This window comes from Pistacia vera, unplaced genomic scaffold (genome assembly GCF_008641045.1).
Source record: "Pistacia vera cultivar Batoury unplaced genomic scaffold, PisVer_v2 Contig240, whole genome shotgun sequence".
Lineage (NCBI taxonomy): Eukaryota > Viridiplantae > Streptophyta > Magnoliopsida > Sapindales > Anacardiaceae > Pistacia > Pistacia vera.
This window is the reverse complement of record NW_022196047.1, coordinates 659,926-685,008: the sequence shown is the minus strand read 5'-3', so window position 1 is coordinate 685,008 and position 25,083 is coordinate 659,926. Positions and strand designations below refer to the sequence as shown.

At 37.5% G+C, this 25,083-nt stretch overlaps 1 non-coding gene across 1 annotated transcript; it reads left to right on the top strand.

The window, feature by feature from the left end:
- Positions 1-534: 534 nt before the first annotated feature.
- LOC116131754 lies at positions 535-641 on the top strand. Its single transcript, XR_004128292.1, has one exon. It is a non-coding gene; the product is annotated as a small nucleolar RNA R71 (small nucleolar RNA).
- The last annotated feature ends 24,442 nt before the right edge of the window (positions 642-25,083 follow it).

Here is a 25,083-nt window from a genome sequence, read left to right as displayed (position 1 = left end):
TCTCCTCCAATGATGGCTTCTTGGGTTGCATGATGTGTTCATAACTTCCTTGCGACTAGTTGTTTCTCCATGAAAAGTTTGGATGGTTCTACCACCTAGGATTGTATGTGTTCAAATACGGATTGTGGGGTCTTTGGTTGTAAGAGTTCACCATGTTCACTTGCTCCACAGCTTTTGGAAAGCTCTCACCTGAAGGACAAACATTAGTACTATGGCTAACATGACCATAAATAGCACATACCTCATTGGAACTACTCTGTCCTTGCCCCATCATCATGTTGCACATGGTCTTGACTTGGTTTTTTCAATTCGGACACTTGCATCACCAACTCAGTGTTAACACTCACTTCACAAATTCCCTTTGCTTTCCCTCTAACACTCTTTTGTTGGGAGTTGGTGCAAATTATCTCATACAACTCGTATGTCTCCTCTGCAGTCTTTTCTCCCATGGCACCACCTACAGCATTGTCAACTATGGCCTGGCAAGCCTGTGTCAATTCATCATAGAAAAACTGATTCAACAATTCTTAAGGGTATCTATGATGTGGACATTGAACTAAAATCAATTTAAATCTTTCCCAAGCCTCATGGAATGGCTCACCATCAAGTTGAGAGAAAGTAGCAATTTTACCACTTAGTTCTACAGTCTTCGCATGAGAATAAAATTTACCTATGAATTTGTTGTAAACTGTGTCCCAAGTGGTAAGTGAAGCGGGTGCCAGTGACATGAACCAACTCTTCGCTACGTCTTTCAATGTATATGGAAAGCATCTCATCCTCAATTGATCTTCAGTCAAACCCTACAAAGGAAAAGTTTGCACAGTTGAGTAAAAATCTCTAATAAATGTCAATGGTTTTTAAGTGGCCATCCTATGGAATGAAGGGAGCATCTAAAAACGGATACTCTTTAACTCACAATTTCTCGTTGTAGCACTCAAAACAATACAAGAGGGCAACGTTCCAATGGTAGGACGTGCATACTCTTTAATCAGGCGGGGTGGATTTGTCATCTCTTCTTCTGATTCTGAATTTAATGCACTTGATTCTTCCAAACTTTAAGGTTCTCTTCTCTTTCTTCCGATCAAATTCACCCTGTCAAAATAAGGAAGCCCTTCTTTTCCAAACGATCGGCGACCTTGCATTCAAAAGAACTCAAAACAAGGTAAAAGTGTAATGCAAAAATACACAAAACAATTAGAAGATAGTAAAAACAAAATCTAACTACAAAAATAAAATCACAAATATTAAAGAAATCAAATAACTCTAACTCCCCGGAAACGGCACCAAAAATTTGTTTGGTTAAAAAGAACTTTAATTCCTCTACAAGTGCATAGGTTGCTATTGCAGTAAAGTACACAAGTAAGGGTCAATCCCACAAAGAGTTGAGCTATCAATTAATCTAATATTCTGTAAAAAAACAACTAAAATAATAAAATCAAGTGAGATAATAAAAAAATATCCAACAATTCAATAAAATCTAAATTAACTAAAATTCAAATATGAATAACAAAAATACTAAAATAACAACTAAGATAAAAACGATACTAAACGAGTGATCAACAACGAAAAATGGTCTAGTGTATCCCATTTCACCATAACCTACTTTATGTTGTTAATCTAACTGATGTCTATCGATCCAAAACAAACACAAATCAACTCACATCTATCAAGGGCATCACACATACATAAATCAATCATTCATCAGAGCAATCTGAGATTAGCTAGTGGCGTGTAGCCTAACCTTGACTCATACAACCATTCAATCGTAAATCAAAGGCAATCATGCAATAATAATGATTAATCAACTCAATAAACATAAATGAACGAAACTAAGATACCATTGGATCGTTAAACATTCAATTAAACAATAAACATAAAGTAGTCTAATTAGATTACATTAGATACACTAGCAAAGAGTTTAGCTACTCATAAATACAAGAAAACAAACCTTGATCTTACCCTTACATATTTGGATGCAAAATCCCCTTAAGAAGATCAAGGTTTTGCCTTACACAATCAATCATTCTCTCCCAAGCCTCTAAGGCTGAAAAAGTGTTCTCTAAAACCTAATATATCTGAAAATCGAAGTAAATTTGCCTTTATATAGTTTTTAGGAAAAATGGCATAATTGTAAATAATGGTCGCCCAAATTAGGGTTGAAAAGGCAGAGTTTTTCCAAATATCGCTATTTGCACTGCGGCTAAAAGTTTTGCACTGCAGCACATCTCCAAGTGATTTTTCCTTCGACAAAAACCCTATCACACCACGGTTGTAATATCTCACTTGAGGTACGTACTTAAGATTGTCTATATTACTTAAAGGATTCACTGTTTCAGCTTCATTTGAGTTTGTTTGTTGTCATGGTTAAGTGTTTGCCTTGGTTTTGGTTGAAATTCGGTGAAGTTTGGAAATTCGAGCTTCGCCGGGGCGAAGAAGAAGCTTTGCCACGGCGATGAGGAGCTGCACCCACGGGTAGGCTCTGCCGTGTTTCGCCGGGGCGACGGATTGTTCTTCGCCGTGGCGAAGAGCCTAACAAAAAGTTTCTTGAGTTTTCTAGAGAATTCTTCTTTTGGGGCACAATGACCTTTTTACCCCTAATTAGTAGGAAAATTGGGGAGTAAAATGTAAGGAAATTTAGTATATATTGTGTTTTGTTGGGGGTGTATTTGTAAAGAATCAAAGGATATAGATGAAATTTTCAAGGAAGGGCAAGGGCAAAATGGGAAATGATGATTATAATATGAGCTAAAAAGGGTTAAGTGTAGAGAAACCCTTTAGTCCATCCATTTCCACCGCCTCTTCCATTACCTACTTTCTTTCAATTTCTCCATCCAATCTTCCAAGATTTCTAAGGAGTTTAGAGAGCTTTTGGGAAATTTTTGGTAGAGATTTCATCTAAAGCATCCTAAGGTAAGGATTCTTGCTTTAGATGTGAGTTTGCTTATAGTTATATTGAAGTCTTATTTGGTTGTTATTGTTCTTGTTGTTGTTTTGAGTTGTAGAGAGAAGACAAGACAACAAAGGAAAGGAAAAGTGCTAAAGAAGTCACTTTTTCAAAAGGTAAGTAAATCCAACCAACTTGAGTTTTGAATAAGCTTTTGAGTAGAGATTTAGAGATTGAGTAGAGATGTATGCTTGTATAAGTATGTTATGTTATTGAGAATTGAGTTGAGATGAATATGTGTTTTGTGGTTGTTGAATACACTTATTATGAGAAGTGTTTTTGATGTGTGATGAGAGATGGAAATTGAGTTGAAGTTGGAGGAGTTTGTATGAATATTTTTGGGAGTGTTTTCCTTGGCAGGAATTATGACTATATAAGGGAGTTTTTCTCCCATTTTGGATGATTAAAGAGAAGAGTAGAGTTATTGATAATTAGAGTTTTTGGTATGCACAAAAGTTGTTTGATGAAATGCCTAAGTGGAATCTGCCCTGTCACAGCCGTGACTTTTTGAGTAATGTTTTGGCCTTTTACGGATTGAACTGGGTTTAGACCAAAACATAAAAGTTGTAGCCCTGTCTCTAAGCTTTAAAACGAGACCAAAACCGTAGCAATCCGAGGTATATAATGCAAGTTATGCCCTTTTTAATGTGACTTGTGCAGAATGACTGTTTTGATGCAATCTTGTATTTGGCATTTCATTAATGCATTAGTGAGCATGAGCTATCTATACACATTTGATTATACACTTAAGAAGTAGCTTGAGACATAGTAGAGAATTTGAGCATAAGCTACTTTAAGAGCTAAGAGAAAGAGAATAGAGTAGGTTGTGCGATGGGGAACCCGTGAGTAATGGGTAGAGTATTCCCGCATGTACGCTGCATTGAGAGAGCAGCATGAGTATGAGATAGAGAAGTGGTGTAGTCCGTGAGAGTGCATGCGGATGAGGGCTATACCCGAGTACCCGAGAGAGAGATGATACACTCACATGGCCAAGGGTTCCGAATCCATGCATAACCGAGTCCGATCGGCTAGAACGAGTAGAGGTCACGTAGAGTGGGAGCGAGTCCCGGCCGTGCCCCCAGTAAGATGGGGCCGTGACTTACTAAAGAGAGTTAATAGAAAATAGTTCTAAGAAAGAGAAATAGAGAGAAGTACCAAAGAGAGAAATTGAATGAGAAGTTGTAAGGAAAGAATTAGAGTGAGAGTTACGGGGTTAGATGGGTAGAGAATTTACTTACTGAGCAATGTTTTAGTGCTCACCCCGTTATTTCCTATGTTTGCAGGATCCAGGTGAGGACGCGGTCGGATGGACATCGACATGCGAGGGGAAGCGGTTACACTGTCCACCATGTTTTTGACGACTTCTGTACATATTATAATTTTATGTAAAAATATATATGGTTGTAAAGCACATATACATATGTTTAATAAAAAGAAAATTTTGGGCCCAACTCTTTACACTATTTTATATGTATTTTATTATGTATATTACATGAGTACTTGAGTAGAAAGTGGCTGTTACAATGGCGCAATTTGGATTTCATAGAATTTATGCTGTGGCTTAGAGAAGTGTGATGTGGCTCAAATTCAATTTCGTCATCTTCACACCACGACTCAGAAAAATGCACTGGGGTGCAGATGCAGACTTTCACTCTTTTTCCGCTCACCTTGATTTATCCACACTCCATGGGTTTAGGATGTCCGAACACCAACACAAACACAAATAATCCATCCTTTTGCACCTGAGTACCTGAAAACACAACAAAACCCATGATTCTGGGAGATAACAAAACAAGTACGGAAACTCATCCTAAAAATGCATTAAAACTTGAATTTCTTACAATTTAACCCCCAAATCACAAAATAAATCCGCATTTTCAACACTCAAAAAGTAGCAAATGAGCAACACGTTCCACATCTGCTTCAACAAAAGGAAGGGGATACCTCACTATATTGCCCCAACTCTTGCCCACAAGTGACTCGCCCTCAAGTTGGCCTCCTCCAACACCATTTGTCAATCCCTCTTCTTTTTAGGAATGGTAAGAACCTCACTAATCGGCACATCCAAGCCATCTCCACTCTGCCCAGCTCAATTGAAATCAGGATATGCAAAGGAAAAACATAATAAGACTTTAGTAATCAAAATACAAAGTCAAGAATAAGTTTCTCACCAGTCGATCGCCAGGTGTAAGGAATCTCGCCCTGGACTCTCTCTCCAAAGATTGCTTCACCCTTAAAAAGAAGAAGCGCTCCTTCCAATTTTTGTCACTCGACTGTGGATTGGTTACAAGATGGATCCAGTCATGCTTGAGGGTCACCGCGTATCTACCCTTATCCTTGTCTTGCTCCTTCAAAAAATATGAGTATAACAACTCATGCAATCCAAACATGACTTGGTTTTGCACACAAAGAACCTATAAAGCCATCAATAGCCTCCACCCATTTGGAAACATTGGGTTGGCACAATCATAAAGTGGTTCAGCACCTCCCAGATGAGACGGGGTATTGGAAGTCTCAACCCGTCATAGAACCACATCTCATAAACACTCACCCAGCCTTTTGCTTCATAGTCGACCCTCTCGTACGACTTGGGTATCCTTATTTTGATCAATTCAGGAATATGGTATAGTGTCTTGATCCTCTACGCATCATCCTCCTTCAACAAGGGTGGATAGTCCACATTCAGTATCCCACTACCTGGCCAACTCGGCTCATCCTTTGAACCACCACTAGTAGAGGGCAAGTCTTCAGAACTATCAGACTTAGACTCTTCCCCACTTGTCCCTTACCGTTCCAAACTATCTCTATCAGATCCAGCACCACTCAGCCCAGGAGCAGCTACACTCAACCCCTTGGGAATGCCGACTGGTACATCTCCTCCCTTTGGCATCACCACCATTGTTGGGGCTCTCTCATAATCATTGTCACCCTCCATACCTGCCCTCATCCACTCACTCGACTCTAACTGCGACATGTTCAAAAGGTCACCATACTCGACTTGACCCAGCGACCAACCGAATCTTCACCAAAGCTAAACTACGTCACCCTTCAACTGAACACTGCTTCCTCTCTTCACTCGGTTAGAACAACCAAGTAAATATCCCTTACTTGTTTTAAATACAACTCAAAACACATTCAACTTGGTCAGGACAACCGAGTAATTACCCCTTCAGCTTAAATTTATCTTCTACTTCAAAACTATCCACTTGCCCCAGGCAACTGAGTGACCAAAGCGCTCTATCAAAACCAACCCTATTCCTACGAAGTTCTTGACTCGGTTAGGACAAACGAGTGACTACGCCTTCAAAATGTCTTTGAATTAGATCCCTCTCCACTCTGAAAGACTGGATGACTTATGTGAGCCCTAATTCAAAAACTCTCCCACCTCAAGCTTTCACTCACCCACCTCACTTAACTTGGTCAAGCTGACCGAGGCAAGCCGAAGAAAGATCCTACGTAAGTCGACTTCATCCTCTATCCTACCCAAAATCTAGAAAACCCAAAAATTCCAACTACTAGTCGAAACACAACCAAAATTTCGGCAAAACTCCAAAATCCCATTCTCAAATCAAACACAAGTCAAAAATCTTTGGAGAAAAAGCACGTGAACATTCCAAACTCACAAAAATCCTTTCCACAGCAAAACAAACTCAAAAGAACTCTTTTCCTAACAATTTTAGGGTTTAACTCAAAAATCGATCACAAAGCCAACAAAGATTCAAAACGGACTCAAAAAGAAACATGAAGAGTAATTTACGGTGAAAAGGCGTTGAAAATTCCCTCGAAGCTCCAAAGGTTGTCACCTGCAAAAAGAATGTGTTGTTTATGTGTTTGAAAAGAAATGAGAACAAAGAAGCCAAAAGGATGTGCTATTAATGCCCTGCAAGGCATTAAATGAAGCTCCATTCTAATGACGTCATGTGGTGTACACTCTTCACAAAAAACTTCAAAACCCCTACCTAAAAATCTTGGTATTCCCGCTCAAAGGAACTTAAAACCCTAAACTTACACATGTCGTTGATCCACACACGTCCTATACCCTAGAAGCATGACAGGTTACGCGTGCCTAATATCATCATTCGGTCTACCTGATTATTATTTTGGGTCCCGAAAAAGAGTTTGAATGAGGTTCAATAACAACACTCTATCATTAATATGATATAATGAAACTAGAATATATTAATCAATAAATTCAGAGCTCAAAAAAGTTTGACATGTCATATAAAATAATATGACTATTGTACCCATAGATGTGTAAAGTTATTCTAAAAACTTTCAAGGCTAAAATTGATACGTTATTGTCTTAGTTTTCTTTGGTTTATAGCAGGGTGAAACCAGAAATTGCTTTTTCGGGAGGGCTAACAAAATTTCAAGAGAAATGAGCACAATGGTTCAAAATGTATAATATATTTTAAAAAGGAAGAGAAATGGCGACAATAGTCATATGATAAACTGAATTTAGTATAATTTTGTTGAAAATAAAATGAAAGTTGTTTTTAATTTAAGAACTTTAGAAAATAAAAGAAGAAGAGTGTGACAACTATTGGAATTTAATTTAAATTCAAACTCTGTTTTTATTTTCAGCACTCTGTTTTTATTTTTTGCTGAGTCAAAGTTGAATAAGTTGCTGAGTCATAGTTGAACAAGTCTGTAACTATGCTGCAGATTATTAGGAAGTTGTTTCTGCATTTTCGTAAGTTATGGAGTAGTGCCATATAGATAGGAGTTTTTTAAGTTTTTGTTGATGTTCTGTTGAGTCTATAATCACATATAAGTAGGTGAGTTTCTGCTATATATTTTATCAGTTAAAACTATCAAAAATTCTCTCTTTTCTCTAAATTATTATTTCTGCACTATTTTTTATCCTGTTTTTGGAAGTTGAAAGCTCAAACTTTTTAATTTCCTACAATCAGAGCCAGCTGATCCAAGTTTCTTGTTGTTCTAAGTTGTGCTTCTTAGATTTCTTGTAAGCAGGTTACAACAATGAATGGATCAATTCAACCTCAACTTCCGAGGTTTAGCGGAAAAAAATTTGATCAATGGTGCATCCAGATGAAGGCGTTGTTTGGCTTTCAGGAGTTGTCTGAGATTATTGAGCTTGGATACGCAGAGCCAGTAGATTAAGATGCAATTGCAGCTCCAACTCAAGCCCAAAAAGAAAGTTTGAGAGAAATAGAAAGGAAAAAGGCCTTATTTTTTCTCTATCAAGCTGTGGACGAGGTTGCCTTTGAAAAAATCTCGATTGCAACTATGGCTAAGGAGGCGTGGGATTTGTTGCATAAGTCCTTCAAGGGCGATGAAAAGGTGAAAAGTGTAAGGTTGCAAACTTTACCAGGAGAATTTGAATTTCTTTCTATGAATGTTTATGAAACTATATCTGAATATTTTTCCTAAGTTCAATCTGTTGTCAATCAATTACAGGCTAACGGTGAATATTAGAGCAGTCCAACATCAGCTCGTCTCATGCAAACGCAGCAGCTCGTGGCGAACTGGTTGCCACGAGCAGCTCGTCTCATGCAAATGCAGCAGCTCGTGGCATCTTCAAAGACGTTGATATGCAGCCACATTCTATATTAGATGGACACACCTCACATGATTATTGTTGAGGAAAATTACCAACTGGTCTTATTCATAGCTGAGGTGTCCTTGTACCATTATGTAAATTTATAGTTTGTTATGCTAGATGTACAAAAGTTGTTATGCTAGCTGTACAGGAATTTTCTGGTTTGTTTCATTTTGTATCGTGTATAAAGCAGTGGCATCATGTACAGTTTAATTCAATTTCAATACAATCAATGCAATAGCATTTTCAACAACACTGCTTTGTCCTTTTGTTATTTTTCTTGTTACTCTGACATGGTATCAGAGCAAGGTTCAGAGTAAAACCTTCTTTTTTTTTTTTTTTTTTTCAATGGCTGATGCTGCTTTCAAAAACGATGCTGCTTCCACAAACCTTTTCCTGGACTTTTCCAATCCCATCAATCCTTACAGACTCGATCATGGAGATAATCCATCGCTTCCCTTAGTCCATGACCTACTCACTTCTGAAAACTATACTACTTGGTCAAGAGCCATGTGCAGGGCCGTTCATGCGAAAAACAAACTCGGTTTTATTAATGGCAACTTGTCTAAACCGAAATCAACCTCTGATCCTCTTTTTGATGCCTGGGAGCACTGTAATGGTCTGGTAGTTTCCTGGTTACATAACTCCATTAATCCCTTTCTCAAATCCAGCATTTTTTGGTTGATGATGCTACTCAAGTCTGGAAGGAACTTAAAGAACGATTCACTCAATCAAATGGTCACCGGATTTTTCAACTTAAAAAGGCATTAACAGGTTTGACTCAAGACAATGATTTTGTTTCTGTTTATTTTGGTAAACTTAAGACTCTATGGGATGAGCTCCTTATGTATGATCCATTACTTGACTGCTCTTGTGGCAAACTGTAACAACTGCTAAAACTAGTACAAAACATGCATAATAACAATAGAAAATTGGGCCCAAAACTTTCTTTTCATTATAAGTCATATGTCTTTTATACACAAAGAGTATTGTTTACAAAAATTCACTTTAAAAGACAAAACAGGGGAAACAGTGTAGCTATTGCCCTTCGCTTGCCGACGCGCTCCGACTGCCTCATCACCTAGATCCTGCATCCACAAAGGAAAAATAACGGGGTGAGCACAAAATAATGCTCAGTAAGTAAAACCCTCTATCTGTCTGTCCCCGTATGTATTACACTTAATTCTTTCCTTATACTATTTCTGATTCTATTTCTGTTTCTACTAAACGTCATGGCCTCATCTTCTGGGGCCACGCCGGATGGCGTTCACACAGCACACATCTCACTCCATGACTATCGGGTGGAATTCACATAGTACCAACCCATTCTTAGTGACTACCGAGTAGGGATCACGAAGCACCTACTCGGTTTTCGTAATATCGGGTGGAGACCACCTAGCACTACCCGTTTCTCATGCTTTTGGGTAATGATCACCAAGCATTAACCATCTCTAATCACGTCGGGTGATGATCACAAAGATCAACCCACCTCTAATAAATGTCGGATGATGATCACAAAGCATCAACCCTTTCTCTAATGACTAACCGGTGGGGATCACAAAGCATCCACCCGTTCCTACTACTATCGGGTGACGATCACAAAGCATAACCCATCTATAAGGGTATTCGGGTGGTGATCACCAAGCATCAACCCGATCCCCAAAACTGTGGTGATGATCACAGAGCATCAACCCATCTCTACTACTCTTCTAATTCACTCTATTCTAGCATTTTTCATCCTCTCTACCCTTAGAGTAGTTGCATCCACCAAGCTCTCTACTCATAGAGTAATTGCATACACAAAGTTTCCTACTCTTTCTAGGTCACTTTTCAATGCACAATTAGTGCCTATGGATGGTTCATCTCCACTAATGCACTTATGAAATGCCAACATGCAATGTTGCAAGAATTAAGGTTCACTACTCATACTCAAACCTCTATTAGGCATTTCATCAAAACAACTCAAGTGCATTATAAAACTACTATAGCAATGATTCTAAATCTTTTTCTAACCATCCAAAATGGGGAGAAACCCCCTCACATAGCCACAAAACCTGCCCAATAAAAACATTCCAAAAAGGGTTCCACAATACCCCTTCAATCATCTCAAACTACCTTTCCAACTCACAACTCATTTCTTATATTTGAAAGGTATAAACAATCACAAGGCATAGAAATCTCTATTTAAGCCTCCATACATGGCATATCACAGTATATCACAACATACATCATTTCTATCAAAACCTAATCAAGAAAATCTTAAATCTCAACTTGGGTGGGATTTACTTACCTTGTTATGGAGAGACTTCACCAACTCTTCCTTCACTTGGTTTGCTTGACTTTTTCTCTACTCTTAACCAAAAGAACAAAAACCCTCAACTTCAATATAAGCTAAAACTCAAAGTTTCACAACCAAAGTAAGAATCCTTACCTTAGGAAGCCTTAGGTTGATTTTCACCCCAAATCACTTCAAAAACCCTTGGAACTCCTTGATCAAAAGAAGAGAAGTTGAGGGAAACAAGATGTGAGAGTTGTGTTTGAGAAGAAGAATGAGGGGTTTGCTAACTCTTATTCTTTTAATGAAATTTATACCCAAGCATTCCATTTTGCCCTTACTTTTCTTTGGGAATTCTATCTATATCCTTTGATTCATTACAAACACACCCCATATCAACATATTCTCCATGAAAATCCTTACATTTACTCCCCACTTTTCCTGCTAATTGGGGTAGAAGGTCAAATTGCCCTTAGGGAAGAAAATATCTAAAACTTAACAAACATTTTGGTGTCGGCCTGTCGCCGCGGCGAAGAAGCTTCGTCGCCGGGACGAAACTGTCCAGAGAGTTTCCCCGTGGTTTCAACACCTCTTCGCCGCGGTGAAGATTCTTCTTCGCCCCGGCGAGCTTGGCACACTGAACTTCCTCTATTTTCAACCAATTTCAGGGCAAGCATTCCAACACACCAATCAAACAATAATACCAAAAACAACTCAAAATAGAGCAAAAGAAGAAACAATAACTACGTATCTCAGGTGGGGCATTAACAAATTGGCTGTTCTTCTTGACTGATATCAAAAGGATTGTGTAATCAATTTCTTATGGGCCTTAATGATTCATTCAATGCCACTCATGATCAGACTATGATCTGGACCCCTTACCACCCAAAACAAAATATTTTCCATGGTTCAACAGCAAGAACTAGAAACATCTCATGGTTCCTAATCTCCCTTCTACATGAGGCTATGGCGCTCGCTGCTAACCGACCTTACTTACCATACAGATCCTCACCTCAATCTTCCCAATCATCTAAACGAGACAGACCATTTTGCACCCATTGCAAGATTCAAGGCCACACTTTTGATGCTTGTTTCAAAGTTGGCAATGCTCAACCACCAACCTGCACCCACTATCATATGACAGGACATATAGCTGTAAAGTGCTATTAACTACACGAGTATCCACCAAGCCACAAGCTTCATGGCAAAACCAAGCAGTACAACCCATATGCTAACATGTCCTCTCTCGACCCTGGAGTAGAAATTTCTAATATCAAGATGACCTTTACTAAGGATCAATACTAGAAATTGTTGGCTCTAGTGCAACCAACGGAGGCCTCCACTACTACGCATGTAGTCAATAATGTCCAGGCAGATTGTTCCTTCTCACCCACCATGAATGGTATTTCCTCCTCCTTACACACACATACTTAATTGACACAGGAGCTACAGATCATATGATCTGTAGTACCTCATTCTTTTCTTCAATAACCTTTTCTATTTCCTTTGTTGTTAAGCTACCCAATGGCCAAACAGCGCCTATTTCCCATATCGGCACAGTCCATATCAACCCAAAATTAACTTTGCACAATGTTTTATGTGTGCCTTCATTTCACTTTAATTTGATTTCTGTCAAACAACTAATCAACTCTTTCTCTTATTGTGTTCTTTTTCTTTCACAATTTTGTTTTATTCAGGACCTTTTGATGTGGACCACGATTAGCATGGGTGAGATGAAAGCTGGACTTTACAATTTGATTCCTGCTCAAGTTCCTCATACAACACTTTTTGACCACTTTTCCATTTCATTACACAAAAATATTTCTGTTTCAGCCATTTTCAAGGATGTGAATCTGATTTTCGATCTCTAGCATTGTAGGTTGGGTCACACTCCCACTTCCAAAATTCATGTAATCAAAGATCCTTGTATTCAAAATCATGTTTCTACTATTTCTGATAAAAATCCCTGTCTTGTTTGTCCTCTTGAAAAGCATCATCGTCTACTGTCCCTGATAGTACTCATCAAAGTAAAGCCATTTTTGAACTCATACACTGTGATATATGGGGACCCCATTCCCTCACAGCATATGATGGCACAAAATATTTTTTAACAATCATTGATGACTATTCTCGAAATACTTGGATATATTTGCTTAAAGCTAAATCAGATACTAGAAAATGTATCGAGGCTTTTTGTAATCTGGTCCACACTCAATTTCATACCAACATTCAAATCCTTCGTAGTGATAATGGTCTTGAATTTCAAATGACTGAATTCTTCAACAATCGAGCCATTATTCATCAACGAACGTGTGTGGAAATTCCACAACAAAATGGAAAAGTTGAGCGTAAACACCAACATTTATTAAATATTGTCCGAGCCTTACAAATTCAGTCCAACATTCCTCTACTATATTGGACAGATTGCATACTTACAGCTGCTTCATTATTAATCGCATTCCTAGTCCATTACTTTCAAATAAAACACCCTTTGAGCTCTTGTTTAAAAGGCCTCCCACATACTCTCACATTAGAATATTGGGGTGTCTTTGCTTTGCTTCCACCCTATCCCACAATCGCCAAAAATTTGATCCAAGAGGTCATCATTGTGTTTTTCTTGGCTATCCTCTTGGCATAAAAGGTTACAAACTGCTTGATCTCAATACCAAGACTGTTTTCCTCTCTCGGGATGTAACATTCCATGAACACATTTTTCCATTTCATCAACAAACAACCACTATGTCTCCTTCCTTTCCCCTACCTTTACCATCTCCTTATCCCATGCAATCTATCCCTTCACGAACTTCATCCTCTCCTTTTTTCCCATCCCCTTCACCCATATCCTCTCCTCTCTCTTCTCCCCATCCCAACCTTACTACTACAGCACCATTTCCTGCACATACATCTCCACTAGATTCCTCTTCCTTATCTTCTCTTGCCATACCAATTCAACCTTCCCTTCGCAGATCAACCCGTGCACGAACAGCTCCTCACTACTTACAGGATTTTCATTGTCAACAAGTCAGCTCACTCTCATCCAACCAATCCATGGACACGGCATAAGCTCCTTCAGGTATTCCTTTTCCTTTGTCCTCTTCGATTTCCTATACACATTTATCTCCTTCATTTGCTTTATTTTCCTCTACCATCTCTTCATAACAAGACCCACAAACTTTTAAACAAGCTACCAAGGACCTTGATTGGTGCAAAGCAATGGAAGCCGAACTTGCTGCTCTAGAACTAAACAATACCTGGATCCTTACAGATTTACCTCCTGGAAAATCTCCAATTGATTGCAAATTTGTTTATAAAACCAAATACCATTCTAATGGTACAGTTGAACGAAAGAAAGCAAGTTTAGTTGCTCGTGGTTTTACTCAGCAAGAGGGAGTCGATTATCATGAAACATTCTCCCCCGTTGCCAAGATTGTTACAGTCCGAACACTGCTTGCCTTAGTTGCCATTAAAGGATGGCATTTACAACAGTTTGATGTTAATAATGCATTTCTTCATGGAGATTTACATGAAGATATCTATATGAAGAAGCCCCCCGGATATACTAAAGGTCAACCTGGACAAGTCTGTAAATTGCTCAAAAGTCTCTATGGCCTCACAGCAGTGGTATGATAAGTTCTCTCAAACTTTGATCAGTTTTGGTTTCAAGCAATCCAAGGCTGATTACAGCCTTTTTACATATATCACTGCCATTGATTTTACAACACTACTTGTCTATGTCGATGACATAGTAATTGCTAGCAGCTCTCTTACCTCCATCTCTATTCTCCGAAATTTTTTAAATACCCATTTTCGCATTAAAGTGGCTCGTTCTCCAATAGGAATTCATCTCTGCCAGCGAAAATACACACTAGATATCTTGGGTGATATTGGTAATCTTGCTCCCAAACCACTCAAAATACCCATGGATCAGAACCACAAATTATCTAAAGCATCTGGCACCCTTTTGTCTGATCCCACCCCTTACCGCCAGCTAATTGGTAGACTCTTTTATCTTACTCTTACCAGACCTGACATAAGCTATCTTATTCAAGTCTTGAGTCAATACATGGATTTCCCTACCACTACTCATCTTGCTGCAGCTCATAAAGTGCTACGTTATCTCAAGAATGCTCCTGGCCAAGGCATCCTCTTGTCTGCTTCTTCTTCATTACAGCTCATTGGATACTCTAATTCAGACTGGGCATCCTGTCCTGATACTCGTAGGTCTTTAACTGGTTTTTGTGTTTTCTTGGGCCACTCTCTCATTTCTTAGAGGTCGAAGAAACAGACTGTGGTATCTCAGTCCTCTGCTGAGGCCGAATACCGAGCCATGGCTTTTACATCTACTGAACTCACTTGGCTGTGGCAATTGTTGACTGATCTTGCCATTTCTCATCCTCAGTCAGCTGAGCTATTTTGTGACAATCAAGCCGCCTTGCATGTCGCATATAATCCGGTGTTTCATGAACGGACAAAACACATTGAAGTGGATTGTCATCTTATAAGGGATAAAATACAAGAAGGCACACTTCGGACTGCTCATGTTACTACACAGCTGTAGCTTGCTGGTATGTTTACCAAGTGCCTGCCCTTTCATTTACTCTTCTCACATTTGTCCAAGATGGGAGTAGCTAGTATCTACTCTCCATCTTGTCGGGGGGCCGGGGGGGGGGGGGGGGGGGTATTAGAGCAGTCCAACATTAGCTCGTTTCATGCAAACACAGCAGCTTGTGGCGAACTGGTTGCCACGAGCAGCTCGTCTCATGCAAATGTAGCAGCTCGTGGCATCCTCAAAGACGTTGATATGCAGCCACATTCTATATCAGATGGACACACCTCACATGATTATTGTTGAGGAAAATTATCAACTGGTCTTATTCATAGCTGAGGTGTCCTTGTACCATTATGTAAATTTACAGTTTGTTATGCTAGTTGTACAGGAATTTTCTGGTTTGTTTCATTTTGTATCATGTATAAAGCAGTGGCATCATGTACAGTTTAATTCAATTTCAATACAATCAATGCAATAGCATTTTCAACAACACTACTTTGTCCTTTTGTTATTTTTCTTATTACTCTAACAGTGAAAGATTGGATGAATTACGTGTTATTGAAAACATCAGGAGGTCCTTAATAGGATGTTTTGAATATGTTGTTGCTACAATTGAAGAAGGAAGGGATCTTTCAACCATGACAATGGAAGGATTGATGGGTTCATTATGTTCCCATGAACATAGAATGAATCAGAGAACTGCAACATCTGTAGAGCAAGCCTTTCAAAGTAAGGTGATTTTGTCCGAAACATGTAGTTTCAACGGTGGAAAAGTATCGGGTCAAGGTAAAGCAAAAGGCTTCAAAGGTGACAAAAGCATAGCCAATGATCAGCAAAATTCTGGAAAAGGAAGGTATGATATGTGGACATTATTGATCACAGTGTAGAGTTAAATTGTCAAAAAAAAAAACTCTTGAACATGAAAAACTATGCTGAAGATGAGGAACAAAAGGAAGAAACTTTGTTGTTAGCTTGCAGTGTTTCCAAAGAAGAACATCTTGACAAGTGGTATTTGGACACTGGGCGCAGTAACCACATGTGTGGAAATAAGGAGCTATTTTCCTATTTAGACAAGTCGGCACGTGGTGAAGTAAACTTTGGAAACAAGGCTAAGGGTCCAATCATGGGCAAAGGTAAAGTTCTTATACACTTGAAAGATGGTTCTCATGAACATATCTCTTATGTTTGTTATGTTCCTAACTTACATTGGAATTTATTGAGTATGGGACAACTCTCCGAAAAGGGACTTAAAATCATCATTGACAAAGGGATTTGTACTATTGAGAACCAAAAAAAAAAAAAACCTTGTTGCTAAGGTTAAGATGACTAAAATCGCATGCCTCCCTTACCTTTACAAACTAAAATGATTTGTTCATTTAGTACTATTGTTATGGATACAAATTGGCTTTGGCATTTCCATTTTGGTCATCTGAACTTTAATGGTTAAAGGGTATTGGCAAGGGAAAAAATGGTTAATGGGCTACCTTTGTTGGAAAATTTTAACCAATTGTGTGAAGGTTGTATCCTTGGCAAGCAGCTTAGAGATTCTTTTCCAGTGGGAAAGTCACAAAGAGTAGTGAAGCAGTTAGAGGTTGCACATTCAAATATTTGCAGACTTGTGGAGACTATAGCACATGGAGGCAATAGGTATTTTCTTACTTTCATTGATGATTACAGCAGGAAAACTTGGGTTACTTTTTGAAGCATAGGTCTAAAATGTTTGAAATATTCAAAGACTTAAGGCCTATGTAGAGAAACAAAGTGGTTCCAATTTGAAGATGTTGCGTACAGATAAAGGAGGAGAGTACACCTTTAATGAATTTTCTGATTTTTGCAAAAATCATGGAACTAAACATTGTTACGCAGTAGAAACATAAACTCTAACGCTAGCTATTTAAATATAATAATAACAACTACTAAAGCAGAAATAAATGGCTAAAATAAATAATACCAGGAATTAACGAGGTTCGGTATTATAACCTATGTCCTCGAGTGTTGCAAAAGAAAACTCCACTATCTCCAAAGAATATTACAACTTTTTGGGCAATACTGCAAATACGCAAACTATAGGGATAAAAAAAATTACCCAAAACAAAGGAGAGATACAACAAAACTTTTCAACTAAGGCGTTTTTAATGAAAGAACCCTATACAAGAGGCATGTAATGGAAATACAATTTGGATGTTTATAACTATGGCTTGGGTCCTTAAATATAGGCCCCAAAAGTTCCCTCACTTTCATTCCTAAGCAATGTGGGACATACTAACTTTTTGGCCTATTTTTATAGGTCCCTAAATCTTTCTCCATTTTCACTCCTACCCCATGTGGGATTTTGCTAATGAGCCATTTTTCCAACAAATCTCCACCTTGGCGAATTAGCAAACCTTCAAAGTTTTGTATTCTTCTGACAAATTTTGCAACACCTTCAAATATGCCAAATGGTACAGTCAAACTCACAGGATGTTGACCAAGCTCAAACAATAAGTGAACTTGACCCTTGTCACTACCGTAGTCAACATATCTGTAGGATTATCTTCTATTCCAATCTTCTAGAGAATCATTTTCCCATTTCAATATAATCCCACACAAAAACCAAACCAATATCTACAAAACCTAAAATATATCTTAGAACCATTTCACAACTTGTCAATGTCCTTTACCAGGATCATGCATATGCCTACTCACCATACTAATTGCTTATGAAATATCAGGCCTTGTGTACCTATGGCCCATCATACATTGATCAAATCGCTTGTGCCACTATCTTGGTGACTGCTTCAAACTATATAGTGATTTCCTCAATCTGCAAACCCAATTTTCCTTTCTAGTAACCCTGTAATCATCTGGTTGAGTCTTGTAGATTTCCTCTTCCAAACTACCATGTGAAACCACGATTTTCACATCCAACTATACTAGTTCAGAATCAAATTGTGCCACCAAGGTTAGCACAATCAGAATGGAAGAATTCTTCACTACTGGAGAAAACACTTCACTGTAATCAAAACCTTCCATTTGAGTGTATCCCTTTACTACCAACCTAACCTTGTGTTGAACATCTTCTCTATTAGGAAATCCCTTATTCTTTGCATACACCCATTTGCATCCAACCGCCTTCTTATGTAGGGATCGCATCGCATCATTCATGGCTGATTTCTATGATTCACAATTTGAACTCCTAACTACTTCTTTATAAGTAGTAGGAATATCATCACCTACAATTGGAAGTGCATAAGCCACCATATCAGCAAAATGAGCAGGCTTGTGAATTTCTCGTCTTGGACTATTGTATGCGATCGATTCCTGTTGTTATGGAGATTCTTGAGATAAAATCTCCTCTTCATCTATAGTATCCACATTAGTCACCTCAAAATCCATTTCTATCTCATGGACACTATTTGGTTTAACTATTATTTCAAACTCCACCTGCTACCAAGTATGCTCCACCTGCTGCGGAGTATTGTTAACCTTTAACTAGCTTCTTATTTTCTTCTCTACTATAGAAGACTCATCAAGTATCACATCTGTAATACCCAAGATATCAAAGGTATGTTCCTAACTCAAAATAGTCCTTTAGATGTTAATTTTATGTTAAAAAGCATAAAATCTAACTAAGGGCAAAATAGTCAATTCATTTGGAACGGTATGAATCAATTATCCATAAAGAGGCTTAGGGGCAAAATGGTTATTTTGCCTATGGATAAGCATTGAAAAAGTCAAGGATGAGTAGGCTTCATTGCATTTAATGGCATTAATTAAGTAATAATTATGTCTAGTGTGAAATGACCAAAATGCCCTTATATGAAGAATTAAGGACTTATGAGTTATACAATTAAAATAATTGGGCCAATTGCATAATTTTGGAAAATAAATGAAATATTTTCCTATAAATGAGATGAAATTCGTTCAAGCCAAAGGAGAGAGCCTTTCTTCAACATTTCTTCCATTTTCTCTCAAATCTTCCATGAAACAAGCTTTCTTTCTCTAGGTTTTCAAGGAGTTTTGCATAATTTTTCAAGGAGAACAAGATAGGAGCCTTGGATCTTCAATTAGAAGGGTTTAAGGTAAGGATTAAAAACTTTAGTTTTGATGTGATTTGAAGATTTGAAGTAGATGTTGAGGTATAATGTTATATATGTAGGATTAAGGTGTAAAAGAAGTCAAAGGCAAAGGATTTGTTGGAGGAAGTCTTTAAAAAGGTAAGGAAGAACCTCCCATGACTTTAGGGTTTATGCTAGGGTTTGTAGATTTTTATGAAACCTTAAATTAAGGCTTTAAGGCATAGAATTAGTTGATGGCAAGTGTAGTTGAACTCATTTATTCTACTTATTGCCTTGAATTCATTATACATGAAGTTATTGCTCTTTATGTTTTATGAGTTGTTATGTTTGATTGAAGAAAATGAAGTGTGGATACTGATTGTGGCAAAAATTGTAGTATTGGAGGCCACATGGTGTTGAATGGTTGCTATTAGAAGTGTTGATGTGTTGTTTGCATTAGCTTACAATGTTATAGCAATAATGGATGATTATGGGAATGAGATTTTACACTTCCTTTAAGATGTTAAAGACTATTAAGGGGAGGTTTATTTGATCCATAAGTTAACCTATTGGTTAATGTCAATAGGAATTGATGTGGCATAGTTAATATGAAAATTCGGATTTAGTGGGCTTAGGGGTTTTGTTAACCCTGCTTCAGTATTTCGACCATAACTTGAGTTATAAAAATCGAAATGAGATGATTCTTGAAGCATTAGAAAGCTAAGACACAGACCTATAACTTTTATGTTTATGCCAAGAGCCAATTCGTTTGAGAAAAGGATGGAAAATGGCCTGAAGCATAAACTGGTTATTAAAGTTTAAGATTTAACATAATCAATTCTTATGATTATGAATTGATTATTAATGTATTATTGTAATTATGCCATGTACTAATGTTTACCCATTAGTTAGATGATCTTTGAAAGATATACATGGTCATGATGTCAATGCATGATTAATGTTATGAAATGGCATGAAGATGCAATGTAATACATGTTTTAAGATGATGTATGTGAGCAAGAGGTAATGTAAATGGATTGATAATCCATAGATGAATTAAAAGTATTAAGCTCACCAAAATATGTATTTACATGCCATAAGATGTTAGAGATGCAAATAGACATGATAGAGATGCATATAGACATGATGGAAAACGCGTAAGCATATCCTCGTATACCGGTTGAGGAAAGATGAATATATGCTTTAGATGCTAAATAACGCGTAAGCACGCCTCCTGATGATATGAGCTCTAGATGAAATTTGAGGCTAGATGATATGAAGTGCTTAAGATGCTAAGAAAGGTCCGATCGGCTAGACGTTAAATGTTTCATATGCATTTAGTTGCATTACATGAGTTATGATGTTATTTACATCATGAGATGATTTATACTCATGTTAGATGATTTTAGATGTTATGTCATGATATGTGATGTGTGTGTACTATGTTTACATACTTATTTGTATGTGTACACATTGATGTTTATATAGCCATGGGATAAAATGATGAAAAGCATATGAATTAGTAATAAAAGGGGAAGTATCCCTAGATGTAAAAGATAAGTGATGTGTTAATAAATATGTTTAAATAAAGATCAAATAGTACATTCAGAATGAAACAGATCATTCCTTACTGAGCGATTAGCGCTCACCCTTTCATTGTTGATTGCTTTGCAGGTAGACTAGAAGCGAGGGATGCTAGAGACAGCGGGACTACACGTGAGGGGAGATGATTTATTGTCATCTCGATGTTTTTATCTTGATATAAATAATGTAAATGATAAATATTTGTGAAATACCTTTGGAAGTTTCCACCCTATAAATATGTTTTGATTGTGTAATTTCTTAAAGTTTGTAAATTATAAGTTTGGATCCTGTGTGACATTTTATATGCATGTTTTGGATATTATTATTATTATCCTTATACAGATTTTTCTAAATACAACTCGTTCTCCAGACATGTATCCTCGGGATTCTCACTGAGGGATATTCAGAGGATACCTGACTGGAGGGGGGTTTTACAACATCCTTACTAAATAGTTTTTTCTTCGAACTTAGACACCAGATACGGTATCCTTTCACACTTGAGGTAAACCCCATGAATACTGCTTTCTTTGCTCTAGGATCTAACTTAGACTCTTTCACATGATAATAATCAGTGGAACCAAAAACATTTAAAGAGTCATAATCAAAAACAGGTTTTCCAGACCATACCTCAATCGGCATCTTGCCTTCAATTGCAGTTGACAGTAAATGATTAATGAGATGACACGCATGTACAAATGCCTCAGCCCAAAACTCTTTGCCCAACCCAGAATTGGATAACATACATCGAACTTTCTCCAATATAATTCGATTTATGCTTTTTGTCACCCCATTCTGTTGTGGTGTATTCCTTACTGTAAAGTGGCATATTACACCTTCATCTTGGCAAACTTTCAAAAACTGATCACCATGATACTCCCCATGGTTATCTGTACATAGTTGCTTGATCTTTCTGTCAGTTTGAGTCTCAATCATCTTTTTCCATTTAAGGAAAACACCAAGTACATCATCTTTAGTTTTCATCACATACACCCAAACTCTTTTGGAAAAATCATCTACAAAAGTGACAAAATAGTGCTTACCTCCCAAAGATGCTGATTTGATAGGTCCCCACACATTAGAATGAACACAATCCAAGATACCCTTAGTATTATGGATTATGGTGCCAAATTTCACTCTTGTCTGCTTTCCCAGAACACAATGCTCACAAAAATCCAGCTTATAGGTCTTTGCACCTTGCAATAAGCCTTGATTCACCAAACTAAGTAAGGTTTTTTCACGCGCATGCCTCAAATGCATATGTCGTAGCCTCAGCATTTTTGAATATGCATCCTTTTGTGTGACTGCAATTGCCGTTTTAGGAATCATACTATCATTATAGTAATACAAGTTGTTTCTACTTGTGCCTTTCATTACCACAAGAGCGCCTAAAAAAACCTTTAGAATTCCATCTTGCATATTCACCGTGAAGCCTTTAGATTCCAAGGTTCCCAAAGAGATGAGATTCTTCTTCAACTTTAGGACATACCGAACATCTGTCAACATTTTAGTTGAGCCATCATGATTCTTCAACTGAATTGAACCTATCCCAGTTGTTTTACAAGCATTATCTTGTTTTACAAGCATCATCATTGCCCATATAAACAACTTCATCATGTTCTTCAAAATTTAAGAACCACTCCTGGTGAGGACACATATGATAAGTACAACCAGAATCCAAATCCACTTATTTGAACCAAAGGTGGATAATAGGCTAACTAGAGAGAAATCTGACTCATCTTCTTCATGCTCAATAATCTATGCATCAAAAACAGCTTTGCCCTCTTTCTTTTGAAACTTTGGACAATCTTTCTTCCAATGCCATTTCTCACAACAAAAAGCATATTGATCCCTATTGAGTTTTCCCTTTGAATGAGATCTTCCCCTTCTCTCCTTCTTACGACTTTAACTCTGCCCTCTTGCTACAAGTGCCTCTGTTGACTCATCTATATTCTCCTTCTGATCCTTTTTCTGAATTTCATGATTGGACAAAGCAAAACAAACTTCTTCAAAGGAAAATTTTTCTTTCCCATGAAGAAGTGTAATATTAAGATGATCCAACTCATCCGGAAGAGATCCAATCAACAACATAGCTTTATGTTCATCTTTCAATGTTTCGTCCAAATTTAACAAATCAGCAATTTATCTGTTAAATGTATCAATATGGCTATTAATATTCATACCTGGTTGCAACTAAAGACGAAACAATCTTTTCATCAAATAAAGCTGATTTTCATTACTTCTTTTCATGTATTTGTTTTCTAGTGCCTTTTATAACTTATTGGTAGACATCTCTTTCATGAATGGATACTTCTGCTCTCTACAAAGACATGAGCGTATCATCCCACAAGCTTTTACATTCAACCTCACCCAGTCTTTCTCATCGATATCTTCTGGTTTTCCCTCCTCCATAATGATATCTAGATCTTGCTGATACAAGCTATCCATTACCTCACTCTACCACAGGCCAAAATTATTTTGACCATTAAATTTTTCAACATCAATTTTTGCATTTGTAACTGTCATCATTTTTACTGGTGCGGATAATGATGCCTTGACCGATGATGCCATTTGTATCTTACTCAACTGGCTTGGTAGACAAAGTCCCCAATAACCAAGCTACACTAATTACTATATTCAATAGCTAACAAAAACTTAACAATAGCCCCTAGATAGTAGTAAGAGCTGAAATGATTCAATACACACCAGGAAAATTCCTTGGAAACAATGGAGTGGTCACAAACGGTCCCACTTAAAATCCAGTCTCCTTAGACTCTTATCATCTTGTTGACAGAATTTTCCTAGACATGCATATAACCATACAAATAGCTACTCACTATCCTAAACCTAGGCTCTGATACCACTTGTTATGCAGTAGAAACATAAACTCTAACGCTAGCTATTTAAATATAATAATAACAACTACTAAAGCAGAAATAGATGGCCAAAATAAATGCAAAAATAAAGAATACTAGGAATTAATGAGGTTCAGTATTATAACCTACGTCCTCGAGCGCTGGAAAAGAAAACTCTACTATCTCCAAAGAATATTACAACTTTTTGGGAAAGACTACAAATACCCAAACTATATGGGCATAAAAAAAAATTTCCAAAACAAAGGAGAGATACAACAAAACTTTTCAACTAAAGCGTCCTTAATGAAAGAACCCTATACAAGAGGGGTGTAATGGAAATACAATTTGGGATGCATATAACTATGGCTTGGGTCCTTATATATAGGCCCCAAAAGTACCCCCACTTTTATTCCTAAGCAATGTGGGACATACTAATCTTTGGCCTATTTCATATAGGTCCCTAAACCTTTCTCTATTTTCACTCCTACCCCATATGGGATTTTGCTAATGGGCTATTTTTTCCAACAAACATCATCTTATAGCTAGCTATTCACCTCAACAGAATGGGATTTCTGAGAGGAAGAATGGAACAATTGTTGAAATGGCACGTAGCATGTTAATAGCAAAATATTTACCCAAAGTGTTTTCGACAGAAGTTGTGTCTTGTGCTATTTATATTTTGAATAGGTGTCCTACAAAAAGTGTTCTTGATAAGACACCTAGGAGGCATGGAGCAATCATAAACCAAATGTTGAACTCCTTCGAGTATTTGGGTGTGTTGCTTATGCCCATATACTAGCTGAGAAGAGAAAGAAGTTTGATGGTAAAAGTGAAAAATGCATTTTCATTGGTTATAGTGATAGAACTACAGGTTACAAATTGTTTAACCCAAAAACTTGTGAAATCACTAAGTAGGGATGTAGAATTCAGTGACCGAAGCTTGGGATTTGACAACTGAAGAGAAAAAGCAGTTGGGGCTAACTTGGAATGAAGAATCAGTTGGCGATACATAACTCAAAGCGGCATTGTAGGATTCAAGCAATACAATATGCTCTAATTCTTCTTTGAGTCATGATGCAACAGTTCATAATTCATCACGTGGACGTGTTATGCTAGCACGTTTATAGGATTATGTTATAGCCAATGACAATGATGTCTCTGATGAGGAACTTGTAAATTTTGCATTGTTTACAGATTGTTGTCCTCTTATATTTGAAGAAGTAGCATAAGATGATGGATGGATTCAAGCTATGGATGAAGAAATTCATTCAACAGAGAA